Source organism: Schistocerca americana, chromosome 8, assembly GCF_021461395.2.
Source record: "Schistocerca americana isolate TAMUIC-IGC-003095 chromosome 8, iqSchAmer2.1, whole genome shotgun sequence".
Classification (NCBI taxonomy): Eukaryota; Metazoa; Arthropoda; class Insecta; order Orthoptera; family Acrididae; genus Schistocerca; species Schistocerca americana.
In genome coordinates, this window is record NC_060126.1 from 232,881,308 (window position 1) to 232,894,218 (window position 12,911).

Below are 12,911 nucleotides of genomic sequence, written 5' to 3' on the forward strand. Positions count from 1 at the left end.
GATTTTGCCGAATAGTAACACAACACACACATGTATTAACACATAAAAGTCCACCTGACGATGTAGGTTTAAATCTTGGAAACGCGTCGTGGATATAAATAAACAGTGACTGCTTACAGTAAACTCCTTTTTTCATTCATTGATGATGAAATTCATTCACTGAGCCTGGCGGTCGTCATTTGGAACTGTTACTATGCACTAAAAAGCACTCTGCCTTCAGGCCACGAGTAGCTTATAGGGACTATCCGACCGCCGTGTCATCCTCAGATGAGGATGCGTATAGGAGGGGCGCGTGGTTAGCACACCGCTCTCCCGGTTCTTTGACCGGAGCCGCTACTGTTCGGTCGAGTAGCTCCTCAATTGGCATCACGAGGCTGAGTGCACCCCGAAAAATGGGAACAGCACATGGCGGCCCGGATGGTCACCCATCCAAGTGCCGGCCACGCCCGACAGCGCTTAACTTCGGTGATCTGACAGGAACCGGTGTACCCACTGCGGCAAGGCCGTTGCTCACTATGCGCTAAAGGTGTCGCTATAATGTTAATTTTATTTTTATTTTATTGGCCTCCTGTAAGCCAGTACAGCTACTTCACACTGACAGGGCTGCCTTCCCAAACAATTGCTAGGTGATTTAAAACGCAGATTTCAATGTAATGTGTGTGCAGTCCCAGAGGGGAGACGGGCCCTGGTAGAAACGCTGCCGATGTGCCCGCAGGACAGGCCGGACTGCTGGACGTACGGCCCCCGTGACCCCGGAGCGGCGGCGAGCAGCCACCACCGCGGGGACCTCAGCTTCACGGCCCGCGCCCGCCGCTTTGGCCGCGTCTGCGACTGGCCCAGCGTCGAGATCGAGCGCGGGAACCCCGGTAAGTGGGCGGCTCTCGCCATAGGGAGCGTGCGAGACGCGTCTTGCTTATTGTCAAATATGAAACACCTGCAGCCGTACTTGTGATGGCATTTGTTGTGTAGTTACCAGCTTCGGCGCCTCAGTGCATCATCTTCACGACTTAGTTTATGCTGAATGTATTAACACCATCCACATACACTATGGATCAGTGGCCAACACAACTGGTTCACGCACTCTACCTGTAACTGAGATGACGTTTCTCCAATCATCAACTATCAACTTTGTAGCTGATGGTTGGAGAGATGAAATCACAGTTGCAGTCTGCATAAACCAGTTATGTTGGGCGCTGATGCATCGTATACAGTGTGGTCCATTGATACTGACCGGGCCAAATATCTCACGAAATAAGCATCAAACGAAAAAACTACGAAGAACGAAACTCGTCTAGCTTGAAGGGGGAAACCAGATGGCGCTATGGTTGGCCAGCTAGATGGCACTGCCATAGGTCAAACGGATATCACCTAAGTTTTTTTAAACAGGAACCCACATTTTTATTACATATCCGTGTAGTACGTAAAGAAATATGAATGTTTTAGTTGGGCCACTGTTTTCGCTTTGCGATAGAAGGCACTGTAATAGTTACAAACGTATAAGTACGTGGTATCACGTAACATTCCGCAAGTGCGGACGGTATTTGTTTCGTGATACATTACCCGTGTTAAAATGGACCGTTTACCAATTGCGGAAAAGGTCGATATCGTGTTGATGTATGGCTATTGTGATCAAAATACCCAACGGGCGTGTGCTATGTATGCTGCTCGGTATCCTGGACGACATAATCCTAGTGTCCAGACCGTTCGCCGGATAGTTACGTTATTTAAGGAAACAGGAAGTGTTCAGCCACATGTGAAACGTCAACCACGACCTGCAACAAATGATGATATCCCAGTAGGTGTTTTACCTGCTGTCGCGGCTAATGCGCACATCAGTAGCAGACAAATTGCGCGAGGATCGGGAATCTCAAAAACGTCGGTGTTGAGAAAGCTGCATCAACATCGATTGCACCTGTACCATATTTCTATGCACCAGGAATTGCATGGCGACGACTTTGAACGTCGTGTAAAGTTCTGCCACTGGACACAAGAGAAATTACGGGACGATGACAGATTTTTTGCACGCGTTCTATTTAGCGACAAAGCGTCATTCACCAACAGCGGTAACGTAAACCGGCATAATATGCACTATTTGGCCACGGAAAATCCACGATTGCTGCGACAAGTGGAACATCAGCGACCTTGGCGGGTTAATGTATGGTGCGGCATTATGGGAGGAAGGATAATTGGCCCCCATTTTATCGACGGCAATCTAAATGGTGCAATGTATGCTGATTTCCTACGTAATGTTCTACCGATGTTACTACAAGATGTTTCACTGCATGACAGAATGGCGATGTACTTCCAACACGATGGTTGTCCGGCACATAGCTCGCGTGCAGTTGAAGCGGTATTGAATAGCATATTTCATGACAGGTGGATTGGTCGTCGAAGCCCACTCGTTCACCGGATCTGACGGCACATTGCATGTGCGAACATTACCGAAATTACCGAAGGCGAACTACTCGCTGTTGAGAGGAATGTCGTTACACATATTGCCAAATGCATTGAGGTTGACGGACATAATTTTGAGCATTTATTGCATTAATGTGGTATTTCCAGGTAATCACGCTGTAACATCATACGTTCTCAGAAATGATACCTTCACAAAGGTTCATATACCACATTGGAAGAACCGAAATAAAATGTTCAAACGTACCTATGTCCTGTATTTTAATTTTAAAAACCTGCCTGTTACCAACTGTTCGTCTAAAATTGTGAGCCATATGTTTGTGAGTATTACAGAGCCGTCTATCACAAAGCGAAAAAAGTGGTCCAACTAATACATTCATATTTATTTACGCACTACACGAGTATGTAATAAAAACTGGGAGTTCCTATTTTTAAAAAATGTAGTTGATATCGGTTTGACCTATCGCAGCGCCATCTAGCGGGCCAACCATAGCGCCGTCTGGTTTGCCCCTTCAAGCTAGACAGGTTAGGTTCTTTGTAGTTTTTTCGTTTGGCGCTTATTTTGTGAGATATTTGGCCCTGTATGTGCATCGTGATATCCCCTTCACCAATAATAATGAAGGATTGCTGTAGGTGTTTCATTTACTTACAATAGTGAACGGCCTAGTCCCCCAGACCTCCTGTCAAAAGAATGGACATACAAAAACGTCTTGCTTATCGTCGCTATTCTATGTGGAAGAAGCAGGAAACCAAGAAGTGGAAATAGATCGAGATCACAGACAAGGTACCTCACCTAGTTGAAGGTAAGTGACCTCCAGTAATCTTCCATCATACTGGTATTCTAGCGGTGCTGATGGAATCTTGCCACCACTTTGTTGTCTTTATCAAAGTGCTCACCTTATTGGAGGTGGATCCTGAGCCTCGTCAAACAGCGTGACTTCTAAATTTATCAGCGTATTAGATTCAACAGACACGTAATTGAGTCTTCCGGTGGCAGAAGACAGTGGTAACTAAACCCCTTGATTGACACCCAAACCTCCCTCTCACTCACTCACAAGGACACGGTCAACTGATTCGGGTCATGTGTGGTTGGTCGCTAGTGTACATCCTAAAATGAAAAATGAAATGGTTCAACACCTGTCCCCCACCCCCAAACGTACCCCCAGATTTCTCAAAAAAACCACCCCGAAATTTCGTGACGTGCAATCAACTCAAAATTAACATGATCGGTAGATTATTCATCATATTATGTGGGATCCGCAAATGCATATTTCCTACAAAATCGAAGAAAGAAACTTCATTGACTGACGCTTATGAACCCATAAGGTAAACGCGTAGCGACTAATGCTTTTGTCTCGGCAGCAGAGAACTTGACTGTGATTACCAATGTATTTATTATCTTGGCATTTATATTTTTCCCGTTCCAAAATTGGTAGGAATGGGAGGCTTAATAATGTAAGCAAATCAACAAAAAATAATAAGACAGGCAAACTAACTTCTCAAACGACTTGGGTTAGCAAATCAGCTGAAAAATACGTCTATCGGAGAATAAGAAAAATGCGAATATGTTCCAGTACTACGTCACGTTATATACTACCTTTTTCCAGCGCACTGGATTTTATGTGCTTCTTTTACGTGTACAAGTAGGATAACTTTTGACATATGTATCTCGGTAACCGATAAAGATATGAAGTACATTTTCAAAGCTGTTCGAGATAGGGTTCTTAGGAATACAGCGTAAAGAATAGTCATTTCCTGTCCGTAGCCGTCTCGGAATCCGCGGCTGCGTTTCGACACAAAAAAAAAGTTTTTGAGATGTTTTTCGATAAACAATAAAGATTTTTTAAAACTGGGAGATAGGTCTTCTAGATAAATGCCTAGAGAATACACCGTTAAAATTTTTGCAATTTTCAGGAGCTATTATTATTTACAAGAAATAAGTTTACGTGCAGAAACAGCCTAACTTTGAACCTCTGTATCTTGGAAACGGATAAGGATATCAAGAAAATTTTCGTGTTCCCTCGAGATCTTAGAAATGTATCGTAAAAATATCAGCCATTTGCTGTACACGGACGTCTTGGAATCCTCGGTTCAGTTTTAATCCTTCATGTGGGGTTTTCCGAGGAACCGGTGCCTCCATAAATCCCACAAAGATCACATCAAACGCAAAAAGAATCAACCGATTTGCTCCATTTGCCTAAACAGGAGGAAATGTTAATATTCGTACCATGTACCATATAATAGTGACACTAAGCCGACCGTTCTGTAGTGTGTGCAAATGGTGCCTAGCGCAAGTACCCAAGAGTTATCCAAAACAATTGATTCTACCCTTTTATCACCAACAGAACGGAAGTATTAACGCAGGAAAATCCTGTTTGTATGGGAGGCGTTTTGGAACATACTTGGTTCTCTTACTGTTTTATACATACAGATTAAAAATTGAATCCTGCTCGCGTTACAATTGCTCCTGCACTCTGTTACATGTCTTCCATTTCTCTCCAACAACTAGGTGGATGGTACTTGTCATATAAACATTCGGAACAGATATACTCACGGCACCAAGAACATCTGATGAATGCAATCTTAGTGCAACTACCGAAGATTCATAAGAAAACAACCTTGATTTAAATTTCAGAATATTGTTTTTTTGTGAATTAATTTTTATGCGTACCACGCATACAATAACAATATCTGAAAGATCGGCGCTGTAATTATGATCAGTCGTTATTGCATCCACGTGACTGTGTAAATTTCGCTGCGTTTCCAGAAGCAGATTACAATTTTGAAGCCTCGAAATAAAGCTTTTGTCTTTGCGATAAAAATAAAAATATGTTCGACATGTAAGTGTGCAGTTTGGAGATATTACTTCTACCGCGAAAGTCGGTTGACTCGCCATCTATAATCATGATATCATGCGTGACAGTATTGGTTTGTCCGTCCCAAGAATCCAGTATTACACACAACTTTTTAATAGGAACGTATGGTTTTCAAATGTCCTCATGATACGTTTTCTAAAACTAATTTGTCAGTTTACCGAATTTGGAGCAATCGACGCAAACATTTTTTGAGTCAGTTAAGCGATTGAACTCTTCTATACCCCAACCAAATTAATTATTTGTTCCTTATAAGCACAGGAGAATTTTAGGAAACGTTTTCTCCAGACGCTGAGGTGGAATATTGCGCTGTGTAAGAATGCGTTATTTTATCTAAGCTACCAAGTGCGACAAGAGTTAGTTATTCTCCGTTATGTAATGAAGTGCGTCGAATGCTCGTCTGAAGCACTCTTACTCGGAATCGTTTTCATATAACAAGGCTTAAAATTTTAATTCTTTACTAATACTAGTCGTTTGAGAAATTCATTTGCTAATCTTGTTATTATTCCTCGTTGATTTACTTACCTTACTGAACCTCGAATTCCCGCCAATATCGAATAGGAAAAACTTCAAATAATAATTAAAAAAATGCAGTTGGAATCGAAGACAGGTCCGCCGCTCCCAAACCAAATGTCTTGGCCGTTACACCAGCCGCCATTTCGTCACACAGCTTTTACATTACGATTATGTAAGCGGCACAGAAAAAAGTTCTTTTGTGTCATTTATAGGAAAATATGTGTTTGCGGATACCATTTAGTGTGATGAAAAGCGCTCGGTATTCAGTTATCTACCGACCTAGTCAATTCTGTGTCGATTGCGCGTTGTGATCTTTACATGTGGTTCTCTCAAAAAATATCTTACAGCCTTTAATTTAGGTTGTACCCAATCGACTTGCCAAATATGAGCCGAATCGACTGGACGTGCCTGAGGCCTTTCCCTTGTCAGTCTTTCTTGATAATAACTTTGAATCGAACCTCATTCTTCGGACGTCACGATGCCTTCCCTCAGTTTCACTTCTGATAAAGGAAAAAATTTTCATAAATGGACAATAAACGTTCTTCAGGATAATACCTTATTAAGAATGCGGTGATGTTACTTTACCTGTATTACTGAGTTGATGTCAAGCCAAATAAACAATACAGATGTTTTTATGCAGTAAAAGAGTGCGTTACTAAACTGGCTCCTGATTTCTCCCATTTACCAACTGAAGCGACGTCAGTTCAAATCTCCACCTGGGCATCTTGATTCAGGTTTGGCGTGATTTCTCTAAATCGAAAGCTAATACCTTGGATGACTCCTTTGAAAAGGGCATGACCGCTTTCCTCTCCCATTCTCTTTCTACTCGATCCAGGGCAGTCTTTCTAACGATCTCGGCGTCGACAGGATGCTAAACGTTTTAATCTTCCAACAATGAGAGTGCTTCTTATTGTATATCTGCATTGTGATACGTATGTAAGCTAACATTCTTCTGTCTCCTGCGATGACACTGACGAAATTAGTTCCAGAAAGTGTACTACCAACGATTTTATGCCAGTACCTTTTTATGTTACCTTCTGCGACTATTTCAACATGTTCTCTCATATTATGCGTTTCACTAGACGTGCCCTTTCACGTATTCCGTCTTAATTTACAGTGTCTAAAACTTAATGGATTATAGTTTTGGTGCAGTAATGTTTTCTGTTTGACTGAAAACTTGTATTATTGAATGACCAAACCACTGTTGCTATCACCACTTTCTCTGTAACTGATTTTCTTCTTTTTATCATCATTAAATTGTATCAGAGATATAAAATCTGAAGTATTAAGTCCTCAGAAATAATCTTAATTCTTACACAGTTTTGTTCTGTACATCTTTAAATGTTACTCGTTGCGCTTCGAGCTTCATGTGAGGATATGTGGAATGATGTCTGTTTTGTTTAAAGTGTCACACTGCGATTAAATCGAGCATTCCTTCCAGAAGCATTAATCTATAATAACCTCAATCAAATTAATTCGCCATTTTGAACATTTTCATCTGAACAACGATGTTACAGAATAGGATAATCAGTTACAATTTGCCTCAATTACCAAGTAACACGTTATATGAGTCGTAGATTAGATTAGATTAGTACTTGTTCCATAGATCATGAATATGACACTTCCTAATGATGTGGAACGTTTCAGGTTAATAAAAGATGTCTATACAAGATATTACATTAGACAAAATATTACATGACACTCAATATTTTTAATTTTTTATTTTTTTTCTGGGGTTTGGGAACTTACCCACTTACTATATCCAAAAATTCATCTAATGAGTAGAAGGAGTTGCCATTAAGAAATTCATTTAATTTCCTTTTAAATGCTATATGGCTATCTGTCAGACTTTTGATGCTATTAGGTAAGTGACCAAAGACTTTTGTGGCAGCATAATGTACCCCCCTCTGAGCCAAAGCTAGATTTAACCTAGAGTAGTAAAGATCGTCCTTTCTCCTACTGTTGTAGCCATATACACTGATATTACTTTTGAATTCGTTTGGATTCTTAATAACAAATTTCATAAGTGAATATGTATATTGTGAGGCTACACTGAAGATTTATAGCTCTTTAAATAAGTGTCTGCAGGATGATCTTGGATGAGCTCCAGCAATTATTCTGATTACGCGCTTTTGTGCAATGAACACTCTTTTACTCAATGATGAGTTACCCCAGAATATGATGCCATACGAAAGCAGAGAATTAAAATTGGCATGGTAAGCTAACTTACTCAGATGAATATCGCCAAAATTTAAGGAAGCATGAAACGACATTTATAAGGGCATCTGAATCATCTTGCATGTACAATTTCTTCTCAAATGAGGCAGGGATCACAACAGGCAGTGTACCAGTTTTAAAAATGCCTCGTTTTATTAGTATTCAAGTGACCTGCTCTTAGTCCGTTAATACACTACTGGCCATTAAAATTGCTACACCACGAAGATGACGTGCTACAGACGCAAAATTTAACCGACAGGAAGAAGATGCTGTGATATGCAAATGATTAGCTTTTCAGAGCATTCACACAAGGTTGGCGCCGGTGGCGACACCTGCAACGTGCTGGCATGAGGAAAGTTTCCTACCGATTTCTCATACACAAACAGCAGTTGACCGGCGTTGCCTGGTGAAACGTTGTTGTGATGCCTCGTGTAAGGAGGAGAAATGCGTACCATCACGTTTCCCATTTTGATAAAGGTCGAATTGTAGCCTATCGCGATTGCGGTTTATCGTATCGCGACATTGCTGCTCGTGTTGGTCGAGATCCAATGACTGTTAACAGAATATGGAACCAGTGGGTTCAGGAGGGTAATACGGAACGCCGTGCTGCATCCCAACGGCCTCTATCACTAGCAGTCGAGATGACAGACATCTTATCCGCATGGCTGTAACGGATCGTGCAACCACGTCTCGATCCCTGAGTCAACAGATGGGCACGTTTGCAAGACAACAACCATCTGCACTAACAGTTCGACAACGTTTGCAGCAGCATGGACTATCAGCTCGGAGACCATGGCTGCGGTTACCCTTGACGCTGCATCACAGACAGGAGCGCCTAGCGATGGTGTACTTAACGACGAACCTGAGTGCACGAATGGAGAAAAGTCATTTCTTCAGTTCTGTTTACAGCATCATCATGATGGTCGCATCCGTGTTTGGCGACATCGTGGTGAACGCACATTGGATGCGTGTATTCGTCATGGCCATACTGGCGTATCACCCGGCGTATGGGGTGCCATTGGTTACACGTCTCGGTCACCTCTTGTTCGTATTGATGGTACTTTGAACAGTGGACGTTACATTTCAGATGTATTACGACCCGTAGCTATACCCTTCATTCGATATCTGCGAAATCATACATTTCAGCAGGATAATGCACGACCGCATGTTGCAGGTCCTGTAAGGGCCTTTCTGGATACAGAATATGCTCGACTGCTGCCCTGGCCAGCACATTCTCCAGATCTCTCACCAACTGAAAACGTCTGGTCAATGGTGGCCGAGCAACTGGCTCGTCACAATACGCCAGTCACTACTGTTGTTGATGAACTGTGGTATCGTGTTGAGGTTGCATGGCCATCTATGCTCCGTTTGACTCAATGCTCAGGCGTATCAAGGCTGTTATTACGGCCAGAGGTGGTTGTTCTGGGTACTGACTTCTCAGGATCTGTGCACCCAAATGGCGTCAAAATGTCATCACATGTGAGTTCTAGTATAATGTATTTGTCCAATGAATACCCGTTTATCATTTGCATTTCTTCTTGGTGTAGAAATTTTAATGGCCAGTAGTGTAATAACAATCCGTCCTCTCGGGAGAGCAGAGTTGAGAAACCAAGGGTGGAGTGGATTCTGTTGCTGGATCGCCCAGTATCATGCTGATGTTGCAGTCCAGGTCCACTAACATTTTCCATTGCATTTTTGCTTGGTTGACTAGTGTGCTACGAAAACCACTGTAATGTAGTGGTATGTCAGTGGGAAGTAGATGCTACACCATTTTTGTCAATTGGTCTGCACTTTCGTTGTTCCCAGTTGCAACATTCCTCCGTATCAGTAGTATGCGAATCGAGGTGAAAATTCACTTCTGATGTATTGAAAATTTTCAGTATGTCATGTACCAACAGATTTACAGTTTTTCCTTCAGCTGCCCACATAAGAGACAACACATGGTTTGCAACTTGTCGGAGTAAAGTGAAAGGAGCACGGGTGCAGACATAAATACTGTCCCAAGACAAGTCGTAGGATGTAGGAGAGAGCTCAAGTCATCATAAATACCGAGGATGGGCTGTTAGGCAATGTACGAGCGGAAGCGCGCGTCAGCTAGCGAGGAACCCTTGCGGAGCAGTCAGAAAAAGGAGATTCCGCGGGAAGGACAGGCGCTCCGGAGCGAGGAAGGAAACGTGCTCCTGCAGGATGCTGCCGGCTCCGGGGCGTGTGCGCTGGGCGTGGCGGAGACAAAAGACAAAGGCTGCGCGCAAAAGAGAGCCAGCCAGCTAGCGAGCGGGCACTGCCACTCCCTCACGGGCCGGATGCGCGCCTGCAGCCCATTACGATACCCACCCGCATCTCACACAGCACCGCAGCGCGGGCCTGCCTACCTACTTTGTAGCAAGACTCGACTTTTACGCGCTGTCTTTTCAGTCTACCGACGTTAAACTTCCAGCGTACAGATGTCACCCGCTGGGCCCAAGAGTTACGAATCCATATACAGTTACAATGGGGAGGACAGAATTTTAAGCAGTGTCATTTCTCCTCTAAGACGCGTGTTTCCTCTTACGAAGACTAATTTTAATTATATGAATCTTAGAAGATAGACTAAGGAAAAGCAAACCAACGTTTCTAGCATTGGTAGAATTAGAGAAAGCTTTTGACAATGTTGACTGGAATACTCTCTTTCAAATTCTGAAGGTGGCAGGGATAAAATACAGGGAGCGAAAGGCTATTTACAATTTGTATAGAAACCAGATGGGAGTTATAAGAGTCGAGGGACATGAAAGAGAACCAGTGGTTGGGAAGAGGAAGTGAGACAGGCTTGTAGCCTATCACCGATGTTATTCAATCTGTATGTTGAGCAAGCAGTAAAGGAAACAAAAGAAAAATTCGGAGTAGGTGTTAAAATCCATGAAGGATAAATAAAGACTTTAAAGTTTGCCAATGACATTGTAATTCTGTCAGAGACAGCAAAGGACTTAGAAGAGCAGTTGAACGGAATGGACAGTGTCTTGAAAGGAAGATATAAGATGAACATCAACAAAAGCAAAACGAGGATAATGGAATGCAGTCGAATTAAGTCGGGTGATGCTGAGGGAATTAGATTAGGAAATGAGACACTTAAAGTAGTAAAGGAGTTTTGCTATTTGGGGAGCAAAATAACTAATGATGGTCGAAGTAGAGAAGATATAAAATGTAGACTGGCAATGGCAAGGAAAGCGTTTCTGAAGAAGAGAAATTTGTTAACATCGAGTATAGATTTAAGTGTGAGGAAGTCGTTTCTGAAAGTATTTGTATGGAGTGTAGCCATGTATGGAAGTGAAACATGGACGATAAATAGTTTGGACAAGAAAAGAATAGAAACTTTCAAAATGTGGTGCTACAGAAGAATGCTGAAGATCAGATGGGTAGATCACATAACTAATGAGGAGGCATTGAATAGAATTGGGGAGAGGAAGAGTTTGTGGCACAACTTGACTAGAAGAAGGGATCGGTTGGTAGGACATGTTCTGAGGCATCAAGGGATCACCAATTTAGTATTGGTGGGCAGCGTGGAGGGTAAAAGTCGTAGAGGGTGGCCATGAGATGAATACACTAAACAGATTCAGAAGGATGTAGATTGCAGTAGGTACTGGGAGATGAAGAATCTTGCACAGGATAGAATAGCATGAAGAGCTGCATCAAACCAGTCTCAGGACTGAAGACCACAACTTCAACAGCATGAATTGTACAGCATGACGAGAAGGCAAACTTTCAGAGGTGTTATTTTTGATCAAAACAAGAGAAAAATATCTACTAAACGTGCGTTATAAAATGCATACCTTAAGAGCTATGAGTACTTGTTCATCTTTGCTACTCTGAGACGTAACTGTTACGTTAAAAGCTCTCCGCTTTCCATAGTTTGTGAGATGGTAGTATGGACTAAAACACAAGAAGTCCACTTACCATGGGTTCCACATTCACACGTTAAGAGCTATGAGGACTGGTTCAACTTCGCAACTGTGAAATACATCCGACGGACGGGGGTGAGGGGAGCGGGGCGGAGGAGGAGGAGGAGATTAGTGTTTAACGTCCCGTCGACAACGAGGTCATTAGAGACGGAGCGCAAGCTCGGGTGAGGGAAGGACGGGGAAGGAAATCGGCCGTGCCCTATCAAAGGAACCATCCCGGCATTTGCCTGAAGCAATTTAGGGAAATCACGGAAAACCTAAATCAGGATGGCTGGAGACGGGATTGAACCGTCGTCCTCCCGAATGCGAGTCCAGTGTGCTAACCGGAGCGGGGGGGGGGGGGGGGGGGAGAGCACGCGAACCGTGGCAAGGTGCCTCAGAAAGCGCGGCTACCCCATGCCGCAATCGCCTTTGTGTGTCGATTTGTTTCGTATTAGTGAATGCATGCTAATGTTCGTGTAGCCTACCCTGGTAATAAGAAAATAACGTATTTTGGAATGTAAACAACTGACAATGTTGTCTGTTTCCACAACCTGCTAAGTGGCATTGGGACAGTCACCAATGCAAGACATCTATGCAACCGCAAATGGCTCCTCAACTATGTCATCCTTGACACCACCATCTTCGCAGACAAAGCAGACCTCCTCGAGAATGTACCTGATATCATCATCAATGACTACTTCAGGTGGTGCGCGATATAATATCTGGCACAGATATTACGTACTGTTTACTTATCTTAGGTGTCATAATGTGTATTTTCCTTAGACAAGTTGAACATAGTGACCGCTTTCTGCAAGAAGGCGGAACAACAATTAAGGGAATGTTTGCGCCACTCAGGCGTTTCAAACGTTCAACTACGTGACTCGCTTTTTTCTTTCCATTGTATTTGTTGTTCCTACTTAATGACTAACTTATTTACCAGAAGTCTAAATGCGGTCGTGGCTTTGGACGTATGCAC

At 42.8% G+C, this 12,911-nt stretch overlaps 1 pseudogene; it reads right to left on the reverse strand.

Moving 5' to 3' along the window:
• Window positions 1-393: 393 nt before the first annotated feature.
• On the reverse strand, window positions 394-511 carry LOC124546347 (annotated as a pseudogene).
• Between the last annotated feature and the right edge of the window lie 12,400 nt (window positions 512-12,911).